Genomic DNA, 23,825 nt, shown 5'->3' on the forward strand with positions numbered 1-23,825 from the left:
TGCATTCTAAGAAGTTAGTAGAGTCTTTTAGCTATTTCTGCCAAGAGAAAAATCCATCACTGAACTTAACGTTTATTTTATATGATCATGCTTATTTAGGAAAAAATGAATATCAGGTCTCATTTTCCAAATAATTTTGAGATCAAAGGACAGAAGTCCATTTCCCTGCCTGGAATTTCAAGTCCGTGTCTCCAGCCTTCATTGTGCTCACAGAGCTCCCTCTTCACCTTCTCTCACAGTCAAGCTACCAGCACTTTTGTTGTCTACTGGTTATCTGTGTTTTTCAGGATCCGTATGTTCTGCCTTCTATCCAGGACTTTTATATGATGTAGTCATGGGCAATGATTTCAGGTTTTGGTTTGTTTTTTGGTTGGGTGTTTTTTCCCTATTAAAAAAAGTAATAGTTCCCTTATTTAGTCCTAATGGAATGTCTTAGATACTCATCCGCTTCCCGTGCATTTGAGATTGCCGGTAGATGAAAGACAGTTGTTGGCAGCAGCCAATTCCCGGTGTAATGTGTCAGCTGATTGAGCTTCATATTAGCAAGAGGGATTCAAGCCCTTCCCTGCTTTTGTGTAATGTTTTATGGGGCTATCTTGATTATCGGAGAAATAACACTGACACATGGGACTACTGAGGTAATGCTTAGAGTGAAAATCCAAATACTACCTAATAATAATGAGGCGTGGTGTTAATTGCATACCACACTGATAAAAGAATATACCTTCTCTAAAGTTAGAGTGCAATAGAAGTTACCATCAGGTGTTCAAAAATAGCATATTGGGGACTGCCATGTCCTATTTAGTCACTATGTGGAAATATAGAAATCCAAGCTAAAGTAAAAGTAACTTCACAGAATAACTTGCAGTGAAAAGTAAGAGAGAGAAATGTACACAGGCTGGCGTACTTAGGGCGACAGATCCTTTCATGGTCAGAGTTTTACGCTCATTGAAGAAGGGAAAATAGAGACATGTACTGAACAAAGGATAGCTGTGGAAATAAAAAAATACCCCCAAACCCTAGCAAACCCCAAATGGTACAAACTAATTGGCTCAGACGAGTGTTGAAAATTTTAAATTGTTGAAATACGTCCCAAAACGATTTATTCAGCTGTTCATGATTCTTGTATGTACCAGTTCCATCGCTTCTGATGACCAGTGAGAGATCTGTCAAGAAAGAGAGAAGGTGAACTACATTTAAAAGCCATGGTAAAAGGCATTTTGATCTAAAAGGCAGATTTCTGCTGTTGCAGTACCATAATCCCTCAGACTTCAGTGGGAAAGTATCAGTAGTAACTTGGAACAGGCTTTTCCTGAAGAGAGGGTGGTTTTTGAAGCTTTTTTCTTTTTTTTGTAATTCAGTCTGTACTGTTGGGATCAATGACTAACTGCTTTTATTCCAAATGCTTATAGGATATTCTGAAAGTCTTCTGTTGTCTCATCCGTGCCTCTCCCCATCTATTTTCCCAGATGAGTTTGACTGAAAATGCTAGCCCTAATATTCCATATAAAAGCAACTGTGTATTTTATGAAGATCTGTATCACATTTGTATATAGAAAACAGTGACTAAACTCATAAAAGCCTTTATGAAATTTATACTGAGGATATACCCTTGGCTAGATTATTTTTGGAAAAGTTTGTTTCAGCTGTTTTCAGGGCTGGGTCAAGATCATGTAATTCTTTGATTATTAAATCAAGGTGCGTAAAAAAGGTAGTCCTGCATCCAGTATTACCCCGTTCTCTGTACTGGCTGCAGGGTATTCAAACACCCGTGGCAGGACTAAGGCTGTTCAAACAATAATGGAAAAGCTTACGAGGCATAATCCCTGTGCAGGCATTGCCGCATAATACAACTGCCATACCACAATTTGTTGAGGAAAATCAGAAATATTTAATCGTGATGCTTCAGCTTACATGTGTGTATTGCAAACATTTGCATAGAGAGCTGTAGCTAGACATTACTAGAGCAGACTCCTGCTTTTTGGACCAATTGTGTACGAGGCATTTTTGTCATTTTATGCATTTAATGAGAAATCATTTACACTGTGCAGGTCATCAAGAATGCTTCAGATACACAGATAGAAAGGCATGAGAAATAGAATCTTACCTAAAGTGTACTATTGTCTAGGTTTTAGTTTTGAAAATATAAGAAAAATGCAAGACAGGAAATAAAAGGATGAAATAAGAATAAACATGTGGGACACGGAGAAAAAGAAACTGGATAACTATAAATAGGAATGTTTGGGAAATGTGAAACTCCTTGACATGTCGAGATTTACGGGCAATGAACGGCAGGAGATTTTGTGGAGTCTCCCGGAAGGCAGACCTGGAATAAGTGTGTACGTGCCTGAAAGGCAGTCCGCTTTTCTTTCCAGCGGGGTCAATTGATCTAATAAAAGGTACCGCCTCGCCTGTCAGCCAGAAGAAAGGTAATTCATCCAGGTGTTTCGTGAAAGGTGGTCTTGTGCTGGCCCCCCGGGGATGGATGCGGGAGTCTCTTCCTGGCTCCCTATTTCCACCTGCGTTTGCAGACCGAGAGCCTGCTGTGCCGGCCGTTCCGACGTCACCGAAGGCCTCCTTGACAGAAGGTCAGGGCCCTGGGCACGCCAGGGCCCGAGCTGCCGGCGTGCACCCGAGCGGGGCGGCTCGGTAGCGGTGCCCGGCTCGCCGGGGCCGCGGCGCGGGGCTGCAGCGGGCGCCTGCCCGCGAGATGGCAGCAGGCGCACGCGGGCTCACGCACGTACACGCGCTGCCTCGCGCCGGACAATGAGCTCCATCCCTCTTTCCCCTGGTCCGGAACCATCGCCTTCGCATGAGTTTCATGCTTAATTGGATTTGCTGATTATTGCTGAGATACGCGATTTTACTTTCCTCTAATACTAAAGCAATTAGATAGTCATGAATACAAACCATATCCTTTGTAATCACTTAATGCTAATTAATTAGTGACTTAACTCTGCCTGGTTTGAAGTAAGTAGCATAAGTGGGAATTTGTGCGTAGTACTTTTTCCACCAATATTTATTATATGTATTTGACTTGCCAGTTTCTTCAGTTAATAAAATTAAGGTAGAATCAATGAGGTGGAATTCATTAATTTTACCTTAATTCCTCTGTGCCATTTCACAGAAGAACGTCACAGAGAGATTTACTTGTGGATGTTATAGCGGTGCAATCCTAAGATGTGCTGTACAACCCCGAATTTTACTGAAATATATGGTAATGAAAGGTATTTTGGGTCTTTGATGAAAGCACGGACTCTCCAACTTCTCAGGACATCTCGCTTCTCGATGATCATGATTGTGATTATTTTCTGCTTTTGACTCAAATCATGTTCAGAGTCAGCTTTCAAGTGAGAGGCATTTTTATATACTACTTGTATGTTAAGATAGAATATGCTTGCACTGACCTAGCAAAGCAGTTAGGTGCACTACCTTGCAAGATCAAACCTTGTGTCATTATATTATATTACATTCTTCCTGCCTACCCCATGCAGTGAGAACTGAAGAAAACCTAGATATGACTCCTGGCTTTTCTTTTTTTCCCTGGGGAGTATGGGACAGAAGTGTGGCAGTGCTACTGTCTTTTCTGTGTAATCAACTTGAATAAGTAATCTCTGGCAGGCATCCTATAACACAGTGTCCCTTTGTCTGGTAACTTGCTGCTACTGTGCTTGACTTAAAAGCATTTGTAACAGAGCAGTGCTGTGTCCTTGAATACCTACTGACATCCAAATAAAATGAAGTGTAATGTCACTGATAGCAGATAAGTATGAAAGTTCTTGTGCAGGCAGATTTCAAATATTAAAGATTTCTAACACTTCTAACAGCTAATGTATCAGTGTGCTATTTGTTGGGAAAATAATCTCTTCTCCCAGTCCCTTGTTCTTATAAAATCACTTTACAGCTTTACTTCTCTTATTCATAAGCATGTCCTTTCCTTGGTGTCCTTTACAGCATGGGTCAAAGTCACCACTGTTCATACATTTGAGCCCAGACCAAAATTGCATATGTCCCCAGAAGATTTGAGCTAGACCTTTGGGACTGGCACTATTAGCTGTGTCACTCAGCACAAACATTTGCTTTGGTGTCTTGAGGTGGAATCTGCATGCAGAGGTGAAGTAACTAGATTGGAAAATACATATTTCATTTGATGGTGTAGGGAAGCCTGCCAAGAGATAAAATGGCAAACATGATGTTGTTTTGTGAACTCCAAGGATGATATGATTTTTACATCACCAGCGTCTGACAGTGTTTGTCCCTTCACAGCTCTGTGCTTTTTTTTCCCAGTATGAGGCAGCTGCATCATAATGTGTTGGATGAATAAGGGGGCAATGAGGTAGAAGTTAAGAAGATAATCGTTTACATACAGAAATGGGAGCTGAAAAGGAACAGCGGTAATAAAATCCAGGGGACAGTTTCTGTGTAGGAGCCTGAGAGACCTGAGGGCCCATTGCATTTCTGTTACTGGCATCTTGGGCGATGTTAAGGCAAGTCATCCATACAACTGAAGCAACGACAGAGACATGCTTTGGGTAGTGTTTTAGCTCTTCCAATGTGAAGTGTTTGATAACAACTAGATAGTATTCTCCTCCTACCTCTGCCACTATCTCTTCTTTTGGGGAAGTCATTTAACATTTAGATTTCAGTTTTCCACTTCTGCAAAATATGACTAATGATATTGTGGTGGCTAGGTTTTTATATGGGACACGCACAGACAGCCTCCTGAGGAAAGGCAGGAAAGACCTTACCCTTTGAGGAAACAGCTTTGAGAGGAAGCTGAAGAGTGCATTTCCTGACCCGGAGACTGTGCACTTTGGAGAGGGAGGCAGTGTTCAACTAGCCTAAGCAGGAAGAGAACAGTAACTGTCTCTGTACTGTTTTCCAATAATAAATGGAAATAATTCTTTAGCTGAGGTGAGTTCATGCTGCTGAGAGCTCAGGTGTAGCAGCAAAATTTGATTGCATTTTATATCAAACCTGTTCATTATGAAATCTTGGACTATACTACAGTATTTGCAAGGGCTTGCTTTTGCTAAATGCTGTCCTAACCAATGTGTCTGTAGATTTGAAATACCCCAAGCACTGACATATAAATACACCTTCAATATTCTGTTTGCCAATTTGTCTTTCTGCACCAGAAAGCATGCTACAGCATTGGCTGAGTGAACTGCATAGGGCTGGTTGGACTGGTCTGCCCAAATAGAGAATTGATTCCAAGCTGCCCTGCACTCCAGCTGAATCATGAGCATTTACAGCTCTGCTCAACTTGAGTTATTGTCGCAGATAGGGGAGTACACAAACACAATTAATTAGGCTGTTCAGGTGAGATTTCCGGCCCCCTTCTGAAAAGTCAAATTTCCGTTTGCAGCTACAACTTCACAGCTAATTTCTTTCACCCAGTGTTAATTTGACCTGAAAAGTTCAGAATTTTCAGAGTTGTTTTTAGATGTTCTGTGGATTTTCTATTCTAATTCTCTCAAACGTTTGGGCTTTGCCACTTACTATTCTGAATGACATCCCTTTGCATCTTTTCTTTTGCATTGGAATAAATAACGAGAGCTGATCCATCACTGAAATATCATCCCAGTCATTTGTTTCCATAGCTGCCAGCAAGACTGCCTTCTGCCAATGGCAAAATTTATGGGCGATATCTCTCACCATGCCCAGTCATCTTCCCTTAGCTAGCTCTGTCTGGAAATCTTTCTTTTTCATTCTCTGCCCTCTGAAGTCTACAGTGGATTCTGTCTCTCTACGAAAACACTGTAAAACTTCTCTCCCAGACCCTTGTGGTGTTAGGCATTTTTCTTCCCAAATGTGAATAAATTGCCTCATTTTTAAATGTGCCAGTATCTTACACTTCATCTGTATACACCGTAGGATATTCTGTGGAGTTCATTAACAGAATGGTCAGGTTCAGTAAGTACATCTTATCTTAAAGACAGTGGATGTCACAACCTTTTGCATTTTTATGTCTTGTCCCAGTTTAGCAAATATGATAAGCAAATCCCTTCCTCATTTCTGAAAGAAAAGATTTTTGAATGGTAGGAGAAACCTACCCAGAAAAAGACATTGCTTTGACTTCCTAGTAAGAAGTCTCCCAATGGCTTTCAAAGATAAGAATATGTAGGTGTTGCAGCCTGATTATTCAGTTTTCATTCCTCTTATACCTCATTTGATGTTTTAAAAAATAGGTAGCCAAAAAGTTACTGGGTGATACTTTTCTAATAACTTCTGGCCAAGGGACAGAAGCATGGGTAGTATTTCCATAGTCTATCTTCTGTCTTAGATGATTACCCATGTTTGGAGCCTGGACTGTCTATGTTCTCTCTGTGGTCAACGGTAAGAGAAGTACCTTCAGAAGGCAATTCAGTCACCTTGCTAAAGTCTAATAGAGATGCTCGTAGTTGCCCTCTTCAGACAATTGTCACCCTGAGTATTGATTTTATGGAGAGTTTACAGAGCCTAGATGTCTAACATAAGCATCTAATTTACCTGCTTAATGCAAATCATCTGAACACAGCCCTAACCTGTGAAAACAGGATGACAGCATGAAAGAAAGAACTGAGGTGGCATCAGCTTGTGATAGTGCTGGCCAGCAGTGGGGTAGCTCAATTCTGAGTATTTGGGAATGAAAGGGAGGCTGGGCTAGCAGCTTGCTTTTCTGTTCTTCTGCACTCTAATCACCATACCCTAGTTCGTTAATGCATTCTATCGCATTCTGAGCATACCTGCCCCTGTGGCTTCAAATATCTCTTGCCTGTATAGCTCAAAAAAAAAAAAAAAAAAAAGTTTTATCTCTATCAAGGATCTAATTTTTGGGGAAAGGCTTTGTTTGTTTCTGTGTTTTTTTACTTTTTAAAAAATATTTTTATTTTTAAGAATTGAAGAAGTGATTAGATACAGACGAATAGAAGCTAAAGACTCATTTTGGGGGTAGCACAGCATCTCTCCAGCAAAATGAAAGTCTAGAGCATTGGACTTAGAAACATATGCTTTCAGAGTGGTAGAAGTTAGATGTACATTGCGCCCAGTGGAACTGAGTCAAATTTTACCTCAGTCCCTGCACTGAGTCCTGTATTGGCTGATGTGGCCTTCAAAGATACCTAGCCTGTAGGAAACACTCAACTTAGGGGCATGGATGAAATGCTGGTCATCTGAATATAGCCTAGAGTCTTTCTGCATCAGACAGATATGGATAATAACACCACCTTGCTTTGCAGGAGAATTACGGAGAATTAGTTTGTTAGAAGCTCGGATGTTCCGTCCTGGGAGATGTATGAGTACCGTAGATAAATAGAGGGAGTGAAAAAAGCTTCTCCATATTTCTTCTGTAAAACATTTCTGAGACTGGCAGTCTGCAACCTTTCAGCAGTGTTTAAATTCACTCTCTTGAAAAGAAATGCATCTCGCTGTCTATGGTACTGTTTGCTGTTTCTCAGTTTGAAATCACCTAGTAGAACCCCAGAGGGTTTCTCAAACAGCTGACCATTAAACACAGTCAGGAACAAAGATCAATTGAAAACACATTTAGATTTAAGCTTCCTGGCCTGCTTTTAATTTCTTCGAATCAGCATTGGGAGTTATTACTGTGGTTAGTCTGGCCTTTTATTTGTTCTATGGCTTATTCATATAAACAATCAACTTCAGGGACGCCTAACTGCTCTCTGAACTGCTTTCTGGGGTTTTTTTAATTTTTTTTTTTTTTTAATATCTTCCAAATATTCCCAAAGTTATCAAAGGATTATGGTTTTAAATGCAGAAAACATGTTAAATAGAAACACGTTATTGGAAACAGAACTATATTTATGAGTCTAGAGGGAGTTTGCAAGAAACTCACTTTGCAAGCAGAATTTGGGTCATGGCACCTTAAAGCTTCAGTAGCTTTCTTGAGTCTGGGATCTGGATTTGTGGCAGCCTGGATTATTATTTCTGTTCAAGATGGAGCTATACAGGCACAAAAGGATATAGCTCCAAAGAGTTTGCAGTTCAGATAGAAATCAGGAATAGTCAGTGGTTTGGCTGAACTTACTTATGCCTTTAGGGGACAGGAGGGGAATCCTAAATGTAGTTTGTAGCAACCTCTGGGCATTAAAATGACTGAAGCACCTACTGTTCTGTCCATGGCTGTTCTGAGCCCTGAACTCTTTCTTTTGTGTAAGGTCCCATGCTACTGTATTGCCACCAGAAGTGTGATGCTAAACACATCGTTTTGTTGCAAGTCTTGCAATAATTGCTGGTTTTGGCTTTTGGGGTTTGTTTCCTTTTTTTTTTAAGACAAGCTACTGTAGTCCTAAAGTAAGCAATAATATCAGCTTTTAGAGTTTTGTATTATGTTTTAATTCTCAATGTTGCAAAAGAAAATTATGACTATAGGAATACTGTATCAGGCAAATATTGTTTTGTCAATATGCAAAAACTTTCACCCACTTTCACAATTTTGGGGATCGTTAGACAGGATATTTGAATGTTGAAAGCTGATGGCAAAATAGCATCACTGTCAAGAAGAAAATAATAACAAACACAAACATACATATGTTTGTGTTACATACGTTAGACCAATACATGGCAAATACATTGCAATGCAGACACACTCAAAATAGTTTAGGTACGAGAAGCCCGAAGGCCATGTTAGTACACCAGCCTCCCTGGACTAATACACCCATCACTGTGGGGCCACTTAATTTCTGTGCTCAGTCAGCTATATTATTTCCCACAACCAAGCTAACTTGCTCAGGTACCGCAGCTATCACTGTATGGCGATGTTTGTAATGCAGGCACATAACTTCACAGAAGGACAAGCACATGGGAACAAACAACGTCCCCAGCAGAGATCCCAGGCTCTGGGTCAGTATGCTAAATCTTTTTAAGGGAATAGCATTAGTGATTAGCTTCAGTATACAACAGGGTATTCATTATGATTAATGGTAGCCTAGAGCCAGCTAATTATATTTGCAGGCTGGTTTCCCTAAAAAGCAGATGTTGGACAGATGGTAGTCAAATGATCAGTCACGCCGCCATGTACAGCAAGTCCGAGGGCTGTGGGGAAAAAGGTAGCATGTGGAGCATACTTCTCATTTCTGTGGGAGCCTTGTACTTTTTTACACATATACAAAGGCTCACAGACATATATGTCATTGGTTAAGAATTGTAGAGCTGTTGATGGTTGGCTACAGCAAGTTAGCAAATCTCCACCTTGATGTGCTTGTTACCCTTGGGTGACTGTGAATCCTATAACAGAACTCTCCAAAGGTGATGAGACTGCATGCTAGCCAGAGCTTTGCAGAAGCTTTTTTTAGGCTGGAACACTTCTTGCTTCTCTTTTTATTCCTTTTCCTTAAAAATTTTTATTTTTGTGTGCTTTTTTTCAGTCTGCTTTCTCATGGAAGCTCTCCATGCTGTTAAGTTTCATGTCAATGGCATTGGAAGAGTATCCCTTCAACTGAAAACTGTTGTTCGATATTCTATTGCAACTGAGGTACTCAAAGCAAATACAACCGCCTGCATAGATAGTGACTTGTAGCATAGTCCAGTATTTAACAGGGCTTATGTAAGGTAGTGTTCAGTCTTTATCATCTTTGTTCAGCATGGGAACTAGAATTGTATTTCCTGTGTAATAGCAACCCTTTCCTAAGACATAATTCTGACCGTGGGTTCATAACAGTACTGATTTTAGTGTATCTTAATTGTTGCTAAACGCATTTGTTTTGTCAGCTAGAGTCAAATCACGGGACACATGCTATGCAAATAGAACATGTACTTAATTGTTTTAAGTGGTATGTCCAGTTTGTGTCACCACAGGAGTTGTTCTTCTGGGTTTTGGGTAGAACTTTTGCAAAGGCTCAAGACTGCTCCATTAAAATGAAATCTTTGGTTTCCATTGCCCTTTAATCAAATGCAAACCAGAGCTTCCAGGGATTGTAAGGGATTGTAATAATGTCTCCAGTTGAATTTGGCTCTTTTGCAGCCCATCAAAAGAAGTTGTCCTTGACAAAAACAATATTTTAAATATCTGCTCACAAGCACTAGAGCCAAAAGGTTGCTATTTCATTTGGCAAAATACCTTCCTGAGAACAACACTGAGACCTGAAGCTGAGCCAAAATAAGCTCTAACAGATGCTTAGCCTAGAAAGCACTAGACTGAATGGCTAAAATTGTTGAAAGAGTATACAGGAAAAGGGAAGGGCAGCTAGCTAGTTCTGCTTCTGACTTGCTGTGTAGGCAAGCTGCATCCCTTCTGTCCTAGCGCTCTTCCAACTAGAGGACTTATCTGCCTGCCACCCCACTTCAGCTTCTGGGGCTTAATCAATTTCTTGCTGGGAGTGCTGCTGTAGTCAACAATAGACCTTCTTCTGTTCGTAATAGCTGAGGAGTCTAATCTTGTCCTTTCCTAATGGACTGTTTAGCTTGAATAGCAAAAACTCTGGATCAAGAGGCTCTGCTGTGGCCTTCCATTCACACTTTCCATAATGCATCTAATACTTGAGCTTGCAAAAAAAGAGTTTCAGATGCTAGTGAGATTTGAGAATTGCAAAAGCTGTGCTCCTGTGATGACTGAGGTTGATCTAATTGGCCACACAGTCCTCCTTTCCTTCCAGGCTGGTTCTGGCCTTTATCTGTCCTCATATAATGCTGTCTTTGCTCTCAGATCTGGTGAGAAAGTTAATAACGTTCTTGGTGTCTTTTCTGTTAATGCAAAGAAGGGGTGTGGGACTCTGAGGCAAGGACAGAGGAGGACTGTGGTGGCGAGCAGTTGGATTGGTTCAGGGTGTTGTAAAAGTACAGCCTGATGACAGCCTGTTCTATGACAGTTTCTGTGAAACTGTGGCTTAAGTACTTGGTCATTCTCCAGATCATGGCAGTGAGAGGAGGTGAGGACAAACAAGCTAAACAGCTTTCCTGGCGTACAGAAATGCCATAACCAGAACTGAAGTCCTGGGTTCTTAAGTCAGACTGTAATCACAGATACCACCAGGATATAAGCAGCTAATTGCTGCTCTTCTGGAAACAGTCAGTCAGTCTAGGTAGCTTTGTTCAAATTAAGAAATACCAAGCGTCAGCGCTCAAGGGAAAAGCTAAATAAATGCTGGTTGTGCTGCGTGCTGCAGTAGAGGTTGGGATAGATTCTTATCTCATTGGCTTTGATGCATGCCTGGAGTAGGCCTTCTATCTGGTGTAATTGATGTCAGGGTGTCTTGTGAAATTAAAATTTTCTAGAGCTTGAGGTGGAGAGGTGAGCAAGTGGCAAGGATACCAACTCTGTTCATAAATCTCTAAATTGAGAGAAGCAGGTGTGTGTTTGTGTATGTGGCTTTATTTATTTAGACTGGCTTTGATGCTGAGTTTCTTCCCTAGGCGAAATTCAGGAAGTGCTTTGCCTTAACGGCTCCTGTGAAGCCTGTGCCCATGGAAATGACACAATATGACTGATGCTCCTTTGCATAAACTCCAGCACGGCTGAATCCAAGGGACAGGTAATCTCTTTCCATAACTAACTCCTAACATCTGAAATCCAGGATCACCGTGGAGAATAGTGGTGGGAGAAAGATAGATTGCTTAAAAAAAAAAAAAAGTCATTTGCACTTAAAAATAGCCAGCATATGCTTTCTCAGAAGCATGCTGTGCTGTGATATATAACAAACTAAGATAAAATTAGTGGCCAAAAAGTACTCATAATGAACAGGAGATATCCTTTGGCAGGTGTTGGCTCACATTGATTTCAGTATCTTTTATTGGACAAAGGGGGTTCCAAAAGCACTGACTTGGGCTTGTCACAATCCTGGTAAATTATTATCCTGATATTACTCTAATGAGGTGGTATGAGCATGGTGATAGCAGGCAAAGCTCTTGGGAAGTTAGGATCCAGGGGAATCCATTGAAAATCTCAACTTGACTAAGAGCATCTGACTCTCCCTAGAAGTCTGACTTTGTACTAAATATGTGGCAGCACTGTGTTACCAAGAGTGCATCCTGGGAAAGAGCACTGCCAGAAAAAGTATCTTTCCCAGTATTTCCTAGGGGTCAGTTTGGCCGCATCTTGAACAAGATCACTGCACTGCAAACTGCTTGGTTTGTATGGCTTGGCTAGAGCTGCTTTTCAGGGACATTTGAGCTTTGATTCTCCATCCTATATTTAAAGAAGCCTTAGTGGGTTGCTCTGAAGAACTAGGGTATTGGCTTCAGCTTCAAGTTAATGAAACCATAGCAACATGCTGTGGGATGCAGCAGTTGACAGGCTATATATCAAGAATTGTTCAGTCTCTGTGAAAGTGGGAATAAACCTCCAATGCCTGATTTTAAAGAACTACAAGTTTGGATAAGACTCTGCATTTAACAGTGAGGGGTCTAGGACATAAATAAGCCATTCAGATTCCATCTAGTAGAAGCTAGATGTGCTTGCTTTAATGTAACTGTAAGGAACTGTATCTTCACAGAGGGGCTAAGCATAATCTGAAACCAGCTGTCTCTCTATAAGCATAAAGTCACAACAAGAAAGACATGCTGATTGTTGGGTAGAAAATGTCGTGAAAAAATTTGGCGGCTCAAGGAGCAGGCATGTTATTCTCTGTAACGGGAGGAATGTTTTTTTTTCAGTCTGGTTTGACCTCAGATTGTATTGTTCATTCTGTTATCAGAATTGGTGATCTGTAGGCCCAGGACACCGTCTTTTAAATGATGCCTGTATCATTTATCACAGTTTTTCTCTTCAGATCATCTCTGACATTGTAAAACACTTCAATTCAACAAAACCTAAATTGCTGAGGTTAACTTCTTTAGTATGTTTGTAGGGTTTTTGAGTGCTACCCTTAAGAAGCCATTTACAATGCCCCAAACACTTACTGATGCTCTACAAAACCAAATTACAAGCAGTGTTTATTCTTAAGCATTATTAACTTGCAGTATTTCTGGCTCAGGAGATCTTAGCTCAAGTTTATCCCAACTCAGAATAAAAACACTGCTTGCAGTAATCTGCAAATCAGAAATTTTCACATACCCCCTTGGAAATGGCAGTTGCTGATTGAAATCACCTGTTTGCTTATTACAGGATGAAGTGTTGAGCAAGGCAGAACAGCTGATTAGAATCTGGAAGCTCTGAGGTTTCCAGCCCAGAGCTTCTGCTTTGGGAGAGGGAGTACTGGAAGCCCAGAAGGTCTGTGCTTTGCCTTGAGTTCTTTAGGTTCTAGGTTACCTTGGAAAAGAAGCCTAAAAGCCCTTACTGTCTGTAGTCCTGGTTAGTGCACTAGACTAGTAATCAGAGTAGATGGGGCTTGAATGAATTTCATTTCTTTTTAATTTTTGACCAGATCTACCAGTGAGGTCCTACCTGCTGTGTGGTCCTCTAGCAACTGGCAAAACAGCAGTATTGTGTGTACATAGAACTATAACAGGATGTGTTGTGCTGTCCAAAAAGGTAACAAAAATCTGCTGTGGTTTTTTTTTCCCCTGCCAAATCCAGAGATTCAGCTGTTTGAGGCTCCTTTTTTAAATTAGATCTGTACTCCAGCTCTACTGATGCTTTCTATGTCCTGTGAGTGTTTTCACTTGAAGAGGTGCTTAGGTTTCTCAGTCCTGAGATTCAGTTGAAATTTAGCACGGACAAGCGCGCTGGCAACTAGAGAAGAATTAAATACAGCAACGCCCCTGACATGGGATGCATGCTTGTACTGGGGACCTGTGATCCTGTTCTACTCTCTGTAGAGTGTGGGTCAGGAGTGAGGTGGGTGAGGACACTGATGCATAAACAAATAAAAGGGTTGCTTTGCTATTGCAGCTCATAGCAAGGCAGGGTGTGCTTATAAAGTCTGGTATGACGCAAATTAAACCAATTTGTTTCTCAGTTAAAGAGAAGCTAGTAACAAATATGCCTATAAGCATTTTTTCTGATTATCTTCATGTGATTTATGGTTGTAAGTGGAAGATACCTACATAAGGTTAGCTATGGTGTTGTGAATAGGACAATGTGTTTTAGGGTAGTGAAGTCCTTAGTGCGCTACCAGCTGACCTTGGTCCAACCCATAGCAGAGCTTCAACTGCTTTTGGTTGATCTAAGACTTGTCCCTTGTATGAAAACTAGTTGTGCTTGGAAGTCTCTGAAACCTTACTTCTGAAGTATCCTGTTCCAATATAAGGATTTTTGAAGGCCTGGGCTTACTCATCTGAGTCTTCTAAAGCATTGGTCAGGCTGTTCAACATGTTCCTTGAGCACTAACTTATTCAAAAGTGTACAAGCGTTCTCTGTGTAAAATTGCAAGTGTGTTTCCATGAAAAGCTATCAGACCTCTACCTGGCTATGTGAATACAACATCAGGGTAAGTCAGCTGGTGGCATTGTGTTGAATAAAAAAGCTGTTTCTCACTTAGGAGGAACTTATCTTGAGGTTTTTGTCACTTTTTTTTTTAATGGCATTGTTTGTGTTCCATCCTCTGTTTTAGCTGATACTTCCTGTTTTCAGTTTTGCTGATGGACTTCAGTGGTATTTCTGTCCTACAGGGATCAGTTAAGGAGTTCACCTTCCTTTATGTTGTAAGTAAATAGCCTCATGTGGTGGGACTTTAAGTCACTATTAGTTGTAGCAGGAAAATAATGCGGGTTATATATCAGCTCCCTAGCTGTCTGTCCATATGACTGAATTAGATGAAACTTGATGACTTTGTATTACAGTCATTTTGAGAACTTTATTTGGGCAAGTGACCTTCTTTGTTGGGATTCCTTGCATCTGACAACTGTATGCAGAGGAAGCGAGTGAATAGGAACTACCACATTTGGTTGGTTTGGGTTTATACGCCAGCACTCTTGTCTCCAGTAATACATAGTTGCAGTTCCTTCTTGGCCATTGCAAGGGATGGGAAGATACTCTGCACCATGAAGGTGTCTTCCCAAAGGAATAAAAAAAATGTTATCTAAAGCACCAAAACTAATAGGAAATAGTAAGTTCCTCTGTATGTCACCTGTTGCCTTTTCAAACTGAGGGATGCAGCTTGAGGACTGGCTCCATGAGTATCTGAGTAATTGATAGATCCACCCTCAATCCAAACATCTCTGGGTGGTTCTCCTGTGCTCAGAGGGAGGCAACCAATTCCAGGAGCACACTCCCCAGTCTGTTATGCAACCCGAGCATGCAGGCATTCAAAGCATTTCCCATAGGTGATCTTGATGTTTTCAACTCCCTAAAGTGACTAAACTTTTTGCCTCCACTTTGATGAACTCTGGCTGCTTTCTCTACGTGTTGGGGAGGGCAGTGGGAGTGGCTTCTAATCTTCTGGAAAGCACTGTGGAATACCATAGTGTGTGGCACTGTTGAGGTCCCACAAGAAGGGAAACTTGCAGCAGACAGTGGCAAGGCAGAGCTGGCAGATGTAATAATGAGCCAGAGGTGCTGAGAGGTTCGATCTGCAGCATATGAAGAACCTTACAAGTTGTGCTTTATGTGTGTAAGGCTAAACTGTTTATCCACATTTTGTGGGGCTTGCTTTTAGCTATAGCAGGCACTGTTAGAAATATTTAGACAGATCTTCAAAGCATCACCAGATGTTTGAGACCAGCTCAGTGGGCCTCAGTTTTGTTGAGAAGGTATTTGATACTAATAAAAATCAATACATGAGAGCATTTACAGCAGAGAACACAGCTATGACAGTAGAAAGGTAGGATGTTGCAGTCTGTCAGCTTCATATGTACAATGCCATTGCTTTGAAGATGTAAACTGTAATTTTGCTTCCTAGCAGGCCATTTCTCTTCTTAGGATACAGAAGGGACAAAAGGGTTTCCTGGAGAGCTGGGGGCTAGGAGCAAGCTGGAAATTGGAGGAAGTGTGTCCAGTCTAATGGATAACTGAGGTAGTAGTGGTGGTGCTAGTGTTAAGACATCAAAATGAAGCATTCTGGGGATTTGTCTGTGAAAGGTCTGAATATATCTGGTGAGAAAGCTTTCTTCTTGGTTTCAGTGGAGACCCAGGTGCTGAGGAAAAAGCAAAAGAGTAAGAAAAGAGATGAAAGAACTTGTAACCAAGATTGCTTGTGTCAGATTCTGGATGAACAGCAAGATCCAGTTTCCATTGTTGTTGGGAATCTTTTAACAGCAAGAAGATGAATCTGTTAAGAAGAAAACATACAAAGCTACAAGATGGAGGTATACGAGAATCCTTGACATACACTAAGACCAACTTTGCATTTCTTAGCTATCTATTTGCTAAATCCCCTATTAGAAAAAGTGTTTGGAAGCTTGAAGTTAGGCTGAATTGTCTTCCCATTCCTTCAAATCATGGTCACAGAAGCTGGTTCTGATGCTTATTACTAGTTAACCGTGGTATCCTAACTGCCGAGTTTGTCTTGTTATCTCTATAATAAGGCTGCTCTGTTACCAGGTACTGTTAGAATGGAGAAGGGAAGGGTCCAGCCAAATAATTTGAACAATTGTGTTGGTTTAAATATTTAGATCTAACCAACAACTTCTTGTGATTGTGTTGTAACTGTGTGGTTTTATTTCTTGTCTATAAGATGTGACAAATACTTCTTCTTCCCATCATATATAAAATTATAAGCTCTTTAGGATAGTGACTTTTCAGTTCATAAGGCTCAGAGGACCCCTTGTGACCCTTAAGCACACCAATGCTGTCACCAATAAAATGATCTTAAGTCTTCGGCCCCTGGCTCGTCATTCAAGCCAAGCAGCATTGGTCAGAGTCGACACTTGCAGGGACCATATCCTAAATGAGCTCTTGGTGTAAGGCAAAGCACTATTTCATGCTATTCTGACATCAGCTAAATCTATTATGGTGTTTCGGGTTGTTTGGTTTTTTTTCAGCCAAACTTATTTTGAAGGGTGGGAGGAAGGATGTTTTCCCTATTGTGTGCTGCTTCATTGAGTACTCTGTTGCATTAGTAAGTTTAAAAAAAAAAAAGAGCCTGTCTGATCTAGCTCAAGTGTACTGTTCTGGAAATGCAATTTCTACTGTCATGAATTAATATGCTTCCAAAAAATAACCGAGTATTACATGGAATATACAGTTCTGTTTTGACATTGCATATATCTAGCATTATATATTTATCTAAAAGATAACTGATGAAATTAAAGTAGCTCAATACCATCTCCAGCTGAAAAAACACAGCTTTTATACAGCATAGCCCTTGGGAAGCTTGGATTTGTGTCTTTTGGATCAAATTACTTTTCAGAGTTGGAGACCACTTTGGAATTTTGGATCCTCTTTGTTGAGTTTAACATATGATCAAAAGGGCAAATTTGGCATGTAGGTTCCCTGTGTCTACTGGTTCAGAATTTATTGGTAGGAGTTCTTCTAAGAATCAGTTCAGTTTAATTTTTGGAAAACAATCTGATGTTAATAGAATATTATACAATGAGAATATACATGGGTGATTCTGTACTAGACCCCTGTGTGTCTCCAGAGATGAGTTTCTAGGCAATCGTCTGTGTGCTAAAGCAACTGCCTGGAGAGGAAATTGGGTAAGTGTTTTCTGTCGTGATACCTGTCTAAGTCAGTTTTGGTGGGATGATATCTTCAGTATAAATATCAGTAGTCACTGCAAAGCTGGTTGGGATGCTGACAGGAACTGCACAGTTAGGTGTGTACTGCTGAGCACAAAATTCTTCAGCAAATCAAAGCAACAGCCATAGAATGGAAAACTACTAAATAAGTGCAGTGTAGAAGACACAAAGGTATAAACTTAGTATCTAGTCCTTCCCTTCATTCCTCATTTAACCTTCCCTTAGGCTGACTACCAGTGAAGTTCAGTTTAAGTCATGAGTCCTAAATTTGTCAAAACTACTTGAATATTTGATCAGTAAATATAGGTCACCTGGAAGATAGAGAAGATGGTTTGTGATGGGCAAGTGAGAGATCATATTGTGTAATACTGTAATGCAGTTCGTGGTATTTGAGGTTGACCTTTCTCTTTTGGCAGTGGAGAATATTTGCCAAAATAGGCACAAGACAGTAAGTTCTAACTTGAGAGCTCTCTGAGCTGTGAATCCATTCCTAGCGAGGGTTCAGATGTGGCCCCATCTCTGCTATTCGCTTTTCTTTGTCGCTAACTGGTTTGTTCTGGTTGTTTGTTCACAGTGCATTACAGGGCACAAAACCAGAAGGTTCTCTGCTGCTTCCTGGAAACCTGATAGCCTATACTATTAACTTTCCACTGTTTGATTCCTTCCTTTCTACACAGGCTTTTCGAAACCGTTAGTTCATTTGCATTCTGCCAGAAGAAGATATGTTCCTCCAGGCAGCTGAGAGAATAGTCTGTAAGTATTGTGGTTCTGGCTAGTGTACCAGGAATGCTGGCTCATGTCAGGCTACTCAGATGGGCGTTCTTGGGACTGCAGAGCAGTCCCAAGGGCTTATTAAGAGCAGTTGTTATAACAAAAGGCAAAGGGCAGTAGCTAGAGATCTAGAAATGTCTCCCCTCCATGGATTTTTAAGGTAGTGCCAATGCAGAGAATAAGACACTTCAGTTTCTTGTGAGCTGATTTTGTTTTGGAGGAAGCAGTGTGTGTGTTGGAGGGAGCTTTCTTTATGGAAGTGGATGGAGAAAGGCTTTTACAGAAGACTTCAGGATGCATCACAGCAAACCCAGAGTAGCACGTTGAGTAAGTCATCACCAGTGATCTGCATGCACTGCCCGAAAGGAGCTGGAAACCAGCCTGGCAGGAGTACATATCTGCACGGCCCTTCTGCAGGCCCAATGTGAAGGAGAAGGTTCTCTAGGATAGTTGGTAGTGGCATGAGTTAAGAAAGATCTTAAGTTGCCCAAATTCACAATGTGAATGAAAGACATAGTATAGAAGTAGCTTAAGTGGTAATTTGTTCTTGTTCTCCTTCTGATTTCTTTTACCTTTAAGCTTCCCCTCATGAACTTTATCCCAAGAGGGCGGCTGGAAAGCAATGAGAAGGAAATGTAGAAATAAAGGCTAAGCATTGAATGCTGAATAGCATTGCCTTACTGATATTATATAGATATTATGCTTGCTTAGCATAGTCTGAAATTTGGGAGGGTGCTGTGTTCTTTGTAGGTTTTTTTTTTTTATGTCACACTTTACATAACATTGTACATAATACATAACGTTATTCATGTACTGCAGTTTAAGAAAACTCCGGTAGAGTGGTGACTCTACTTATGGCTACAGGGATCCTACAAGTTTGGTTTTTTCCTATTTAACACTTTCCAGAAATCTGTTGAATTCTATTAGAAAAACTCATACCGCTTGTGGATTTTTTTATCCCCTGCCCCCCCCCCTTTTCCCTTTTCAGGGGGAAAAAGTAGCTGGGGACTATCAAGAACACTTACTACAGCTAGTTACTGATATTCAAAATCTCCTCCCATTCTCAGAAATGATACTTCCAAACTCATCATGCAGCATGAATTCCAACTTGCTGGTGAGCATAAAATTGCCTGGTTCCCCTATAACAGAGAAGACCTTCTGTTTAGTGATTTCTACCGTTACTAGGCTCTCAAGTTTTTTTCACAGATTGAGGAGAGCCCTAAACTGCCAGTTTTCTTTTCATTCAAGGATCAAACGCTTGTCCTCAGTGCGTAGTTGTATGTGGAGAAGGAAATTGAGGGGGAGAGGAGGGGGAATATCAGCTAAAAATATTTGCTGCGAATTGAACGTTATACCAAATTATACCAAGACTAAGTAATCTACTGTCCATTTTAAATGATAAATGCCATTATTTTTCTAATGCAGTTGATCAGGTGGTGAAGCATTGTCTTGCTAAGTTTGCTGGCAACTGCAGAATAATGTCACAGTATAAAAGCACAAATTAGTGGTTGGCACAACAAAATTGATTTGCAAATTGTATAGCTCTGTTGAAAAGCTATATGAGGATTCCTCCCCCCACTCCATCCCCCCCCAAGTTCTGCAGAACATTTTTTCCATTTCTGCAGTGTGACTTAAGTTCTTAGGCTTTGTTATTTAAAGGACTGATGCTGCGTGCAAAAATCTGAGCACACAAATGTTGCTTTTGGAAGGATATTGTAGTTGAAATTGGAGAGGCGCTGAACTGAAAGAGCTATGGCAGACAAAAGTACTCAACCTTGGATTTGTTAATGTAGTTTCCATTCCATGAAAACAGAGCTGTCCCAGAAACTTAACTACTGTTCTGAACAGACTTCACAATGGATCCCCACAGCTTTAAGCTGGCCTGCATGAAAAGCCTTGTATTTTAAGGGATACCTCTTATTCATATGCTAAATAAATGACTTAGCTGTTCAGTAGCTTGAACTCTGCAGAAAAACACTAAGAAATATAGTTAATGAACACACTCTTCTTAGTGTGGATTTCTGCCTGAAAAAGCCTTATGTTTGATCTTAACAAAACTATACTAGGTTCAGGTATTCCTCTTATGTTGTCTGAAGACTACACTTAAAATAGTAGAAATTGTGTGGGGGTAATAAATCACGGATGTATTTGAGTCTTTGCCTTTGAAAGTACAGGTCAAGGTAATATGTTTTGTACTTGTGACCCAGACAAAGAAATGGCATACCGTGTACAAACTTCTGAAAAGGCTCTTTAATGAGTATGTAAACAGCAGGTAGACACTGATATGTCTTAAATCTTTCAGCTGATAGTATGTCCAGGATAGGGCTTGTTGGAGGCATGGTTTTGCAATAACTCATCTGGCTGGGCCAGAGTTTCTAGGTACAGGCCTTCTGGAAATCCTTGTCTGGGTCCAGAGGCTATCACAGAGGAAAACTTTACCTCTGGGGGACTTATTGGTACGATGCTGATAATAAGTGGCCTGAGGAAAATGTTCAGGGTTAAGTGATAGAAGTGGAAAATGAAATTGCTTCCTCCAAAGCTGAGCTGAGAGTCGGACTTAGAGGACATTCAGAGAAGCAGGCTATATAGAAGTTTTGGAAAGATGGAAATACCGAACGCTTAATATCCCAAATAACTTCTGAATGATGGAGCCTCTCTGAAGGCACTTGATTGTGATCTGAAATTATACTTCATTTTGCAGGCTTTGAATATCTGGAAATGATGTGTGTGTGTTGTCTTCATCCCCCTGTTTCCCCCTGACCCATGGGGATCTCTTAAAGTCTGTAGCTGAAGGGATTTTGAGTGTTTTCCACTGGTTAGAAACATTCTTGTACATTGGATAAGGACTCTCTATTTGCAGCTAAGCTCTTTAAGGATTACTAAAATGATAGGCAAACTATAATTATGCTACAAATACTAATTATTGGAAAAATGTGACAAGTTCTAATTTTAAGACTGCTAAATATTCAAAACTGCTAAATATTGTTTTTTCAAGACTGAGTTTCAAATTAACTTCACTTTTAATTTAAGCAGTCTTATGAAATTGATTACAATATTTGAATGTTATAACTGGTGAGCTTTAATATTTTAAAATAATTCATAGCTGGAAGCCGGTAAAGAAATTTGAATGGGGAGAAAGAAACCCATAATTCCTTAAAGGGAGTACATTTGCTATTAAATATCCCTTAAAAGAGATGTGGCACCGTTTTATTTTTAAAGGAACATGTTCGTACTAGAACAACTGCTACTGATTGACCCTGATATGGAGCCAGGCCTCGGTGAGCTCTGTGCACCCTTTGCTGTTCCATTCTCTGTCCCATGCTACTATAACCCGTGGCATTGCTAGCAGTTAGCTGGAGCTTCAGCAGGTTGCTGTGAGGTGCAGACAAGTCCTGCCCACTGATGCCTATGCAAGAAGAAACGAGTGGGGAAAGGAACAATAGGGACACTCTAGGCACTCAATATCACAAATACTGAACCTGTTTGCTTCTTTTAAATTGTACTTCAAAGCATTACTAAAGTTCTATTTAAAATATTTGGGTTTTCATCTTTGTAATTAAAAGAAGCAGTGTGTGAGAATACAAAAATCATGTAATCCCTGCAACCCAGCAAATGGCACTTTATATCCCCAAACAAGGAATCAATTAGACATAAATTGATAGCTTATGAGGTTTGTCAAACATGATCTGTAGCATGAATTGGAATATAAACCACGTGGATTAACAATTCAGTTGCCATAGAAACTTCTTCTGAAATTGGAACTGAAACTTGCTGAAGAATGCAGCCCATGACATTTTGTTAGCTCTAAGCCTTTGTATGTAATATTAGCTGTAACAATAGCTATGTGATGTGATTTCTTTTTTTTTTGTCCTCCTATTTTCCATTAACACTGGAAATGGGTTGTTTATGGTTAACTCTGCAGTTGCTCTGGTTGTTCCAGCTGCTAGGGATCACTCCATACAAGTGATCACTCCAAGTCCTGATGTTGCAGGTATTATGTAGGGAATATGTCCTGGTTTAGGCTGCAATTATGTATTTAGTATTTGCATCCAAATGGCTTTGGCAGTCACAGGCCAACTTCAAGAATATGCATGTACTTAGCAGTTATACTCCTATATATACTGTTCACTCTTTAAAAGCTATATATAGCTGAATTCACCAGCTTCGGCAACTCAGCTCCTAAACTGGATCTAGAGTGACCCTCTATGCAACAACAATTAGCTGATTCAGATGGTGGATGGCAGCACGTGGACCTTCCATTTCTAGGACAGTATTTTAAATCTTGGTGTCTTCTCATCACTCTCACCCCTGGGTTTGTTCAGCTCAGTGCATCTGCAAATTAGACATCTATAGCTTTTAAGAGAGACTACCATTATAGTATGCAGAGACATGTTGCTGAAGTTGAAGTCGCATTTATATAAAGTCCACATTTGTATCCACCAGCTGGATCATGGTTAGGGGGATGAAAGGCTGCTCTGCTACTCTCCTGAGGGTGTGCTGTCTGTAGCCAGGTCTTTCGTCTTGAGAGCTGTTAGTCCAATACTTCTTGTGCTAAAGTTACTTGGAATAGAGATCTTATTGAGCTGCTAGGATATAAAACTAAAATAACTTTGAAGTGACTTACTGCAAGAGAGAATGTCAAATCTTTGTTCAACTGAACGCGAAGGGATATAAGACCAGAGTTTTGATCCAGCCTTTAAGCGGGCTTGAAGTCAAGCAACAAACATCCTTAGCCATAATTTTGTTCAAAGTTGCAATTTTTGGCAGTTTTGTCCTGGAGAAGTCTGAGGCTTGGCATGAAAAGAGACAGCAAAATCTTTAAATGATGGCTAGACAGCCAGGCCTGGCTAATCCAGATAGCTTTTAAAGACCCTATTAGATTAACAGAAGAGCCTACATTGTTGACCTGTTGGTTTGCTTACACTTTAAGCCTTTGGATTCCTAGACATCTGGATGAGGCATCCATGGATTAATGAGGTCTCTGTGTAGTAATAGCTAACTGAATCCCTCTTTAGCCTGCTGTTTAACACTTATTTACAAGTGCTCAGTGCTTTGTGCTTGACCAAAATATAATACATAGCTGAACTCATTGCTGTTAATCAATGCAGAATCATATTTGAAACTGTACTGTCTTGTGCACCCTGCTTCCTCAGTCAAACTAAGTTTGATTCCTCCATTTTCAGCATTTTTACAAGGTGTAAGATCTAGCCTCTTGCTGCCATTTTCAGTCTGTTCTTTTAGGACTGTTGGTTAGATTTAACTATTTATAAGGGTCCTGTGATGTGCATTTTGGCTGTTCTTACCTCTTACTGGAAACTGAGACTGGAGTATTATAAAAACATAACTGGTGCATGCAGTCTTGGGCTGTGTGCCAAAGTAAAGAAGGGACCTGGGGGCAGGGGGAGGTAGGAGTAACTGGAATGAAAAAGGTCATGTTCTCAGAATAAGTGGCTGCAACTTTGCATAAGTTTGGAAATTGCATCTGTTTATGCTAGTGATGAATTTGGCATAAAGCTGTCGCCAGTTCTCTTCGATCTAGAATTTAGTTCTGTAGCCCT

General features: G+C 40.4%; 1 long non-coding RNA gene across 1 annotated transcript in view; it reads left to right on the forward strand.

The window, feature by feature from the left end:
• Window positions 1–23,825, forward strand: part of LOC143160638 (uncharacterized) — a 60,305-nt gene that overhangs the window by 2,783 nt on the left and 33,697 nt on the right. Inside the window, exons 2-4 of the long non-coding RNA XR_012995425.1 lie at window positions 11,353–11,471; window positions 14,430–14,520; window positions 15,938–16,122. This is a non-coding gene — a long non-coding RNA (uncharacterized LOC143160638). The remainder of the gene's footprint in view (window positions 1–11,352; window positions 11,472–14,429; window positions 14,521–15,937; window positions 16,123–23,825) is intronic.

This window comes from Aptenodytes patagonicus, chromosome 5, assembly GCF_965638725.1.
Source record: "Aptenodytes patagonicus chromosome 5, bAptPat1.pri.cur, whole genome shotgun sequence".
NCBI lineage: Eukaryota > Metazoa > Chordata > Aves > Sphenisciformes > Spheniscidae > Aptenodytes > Aptenodytes patagonicus.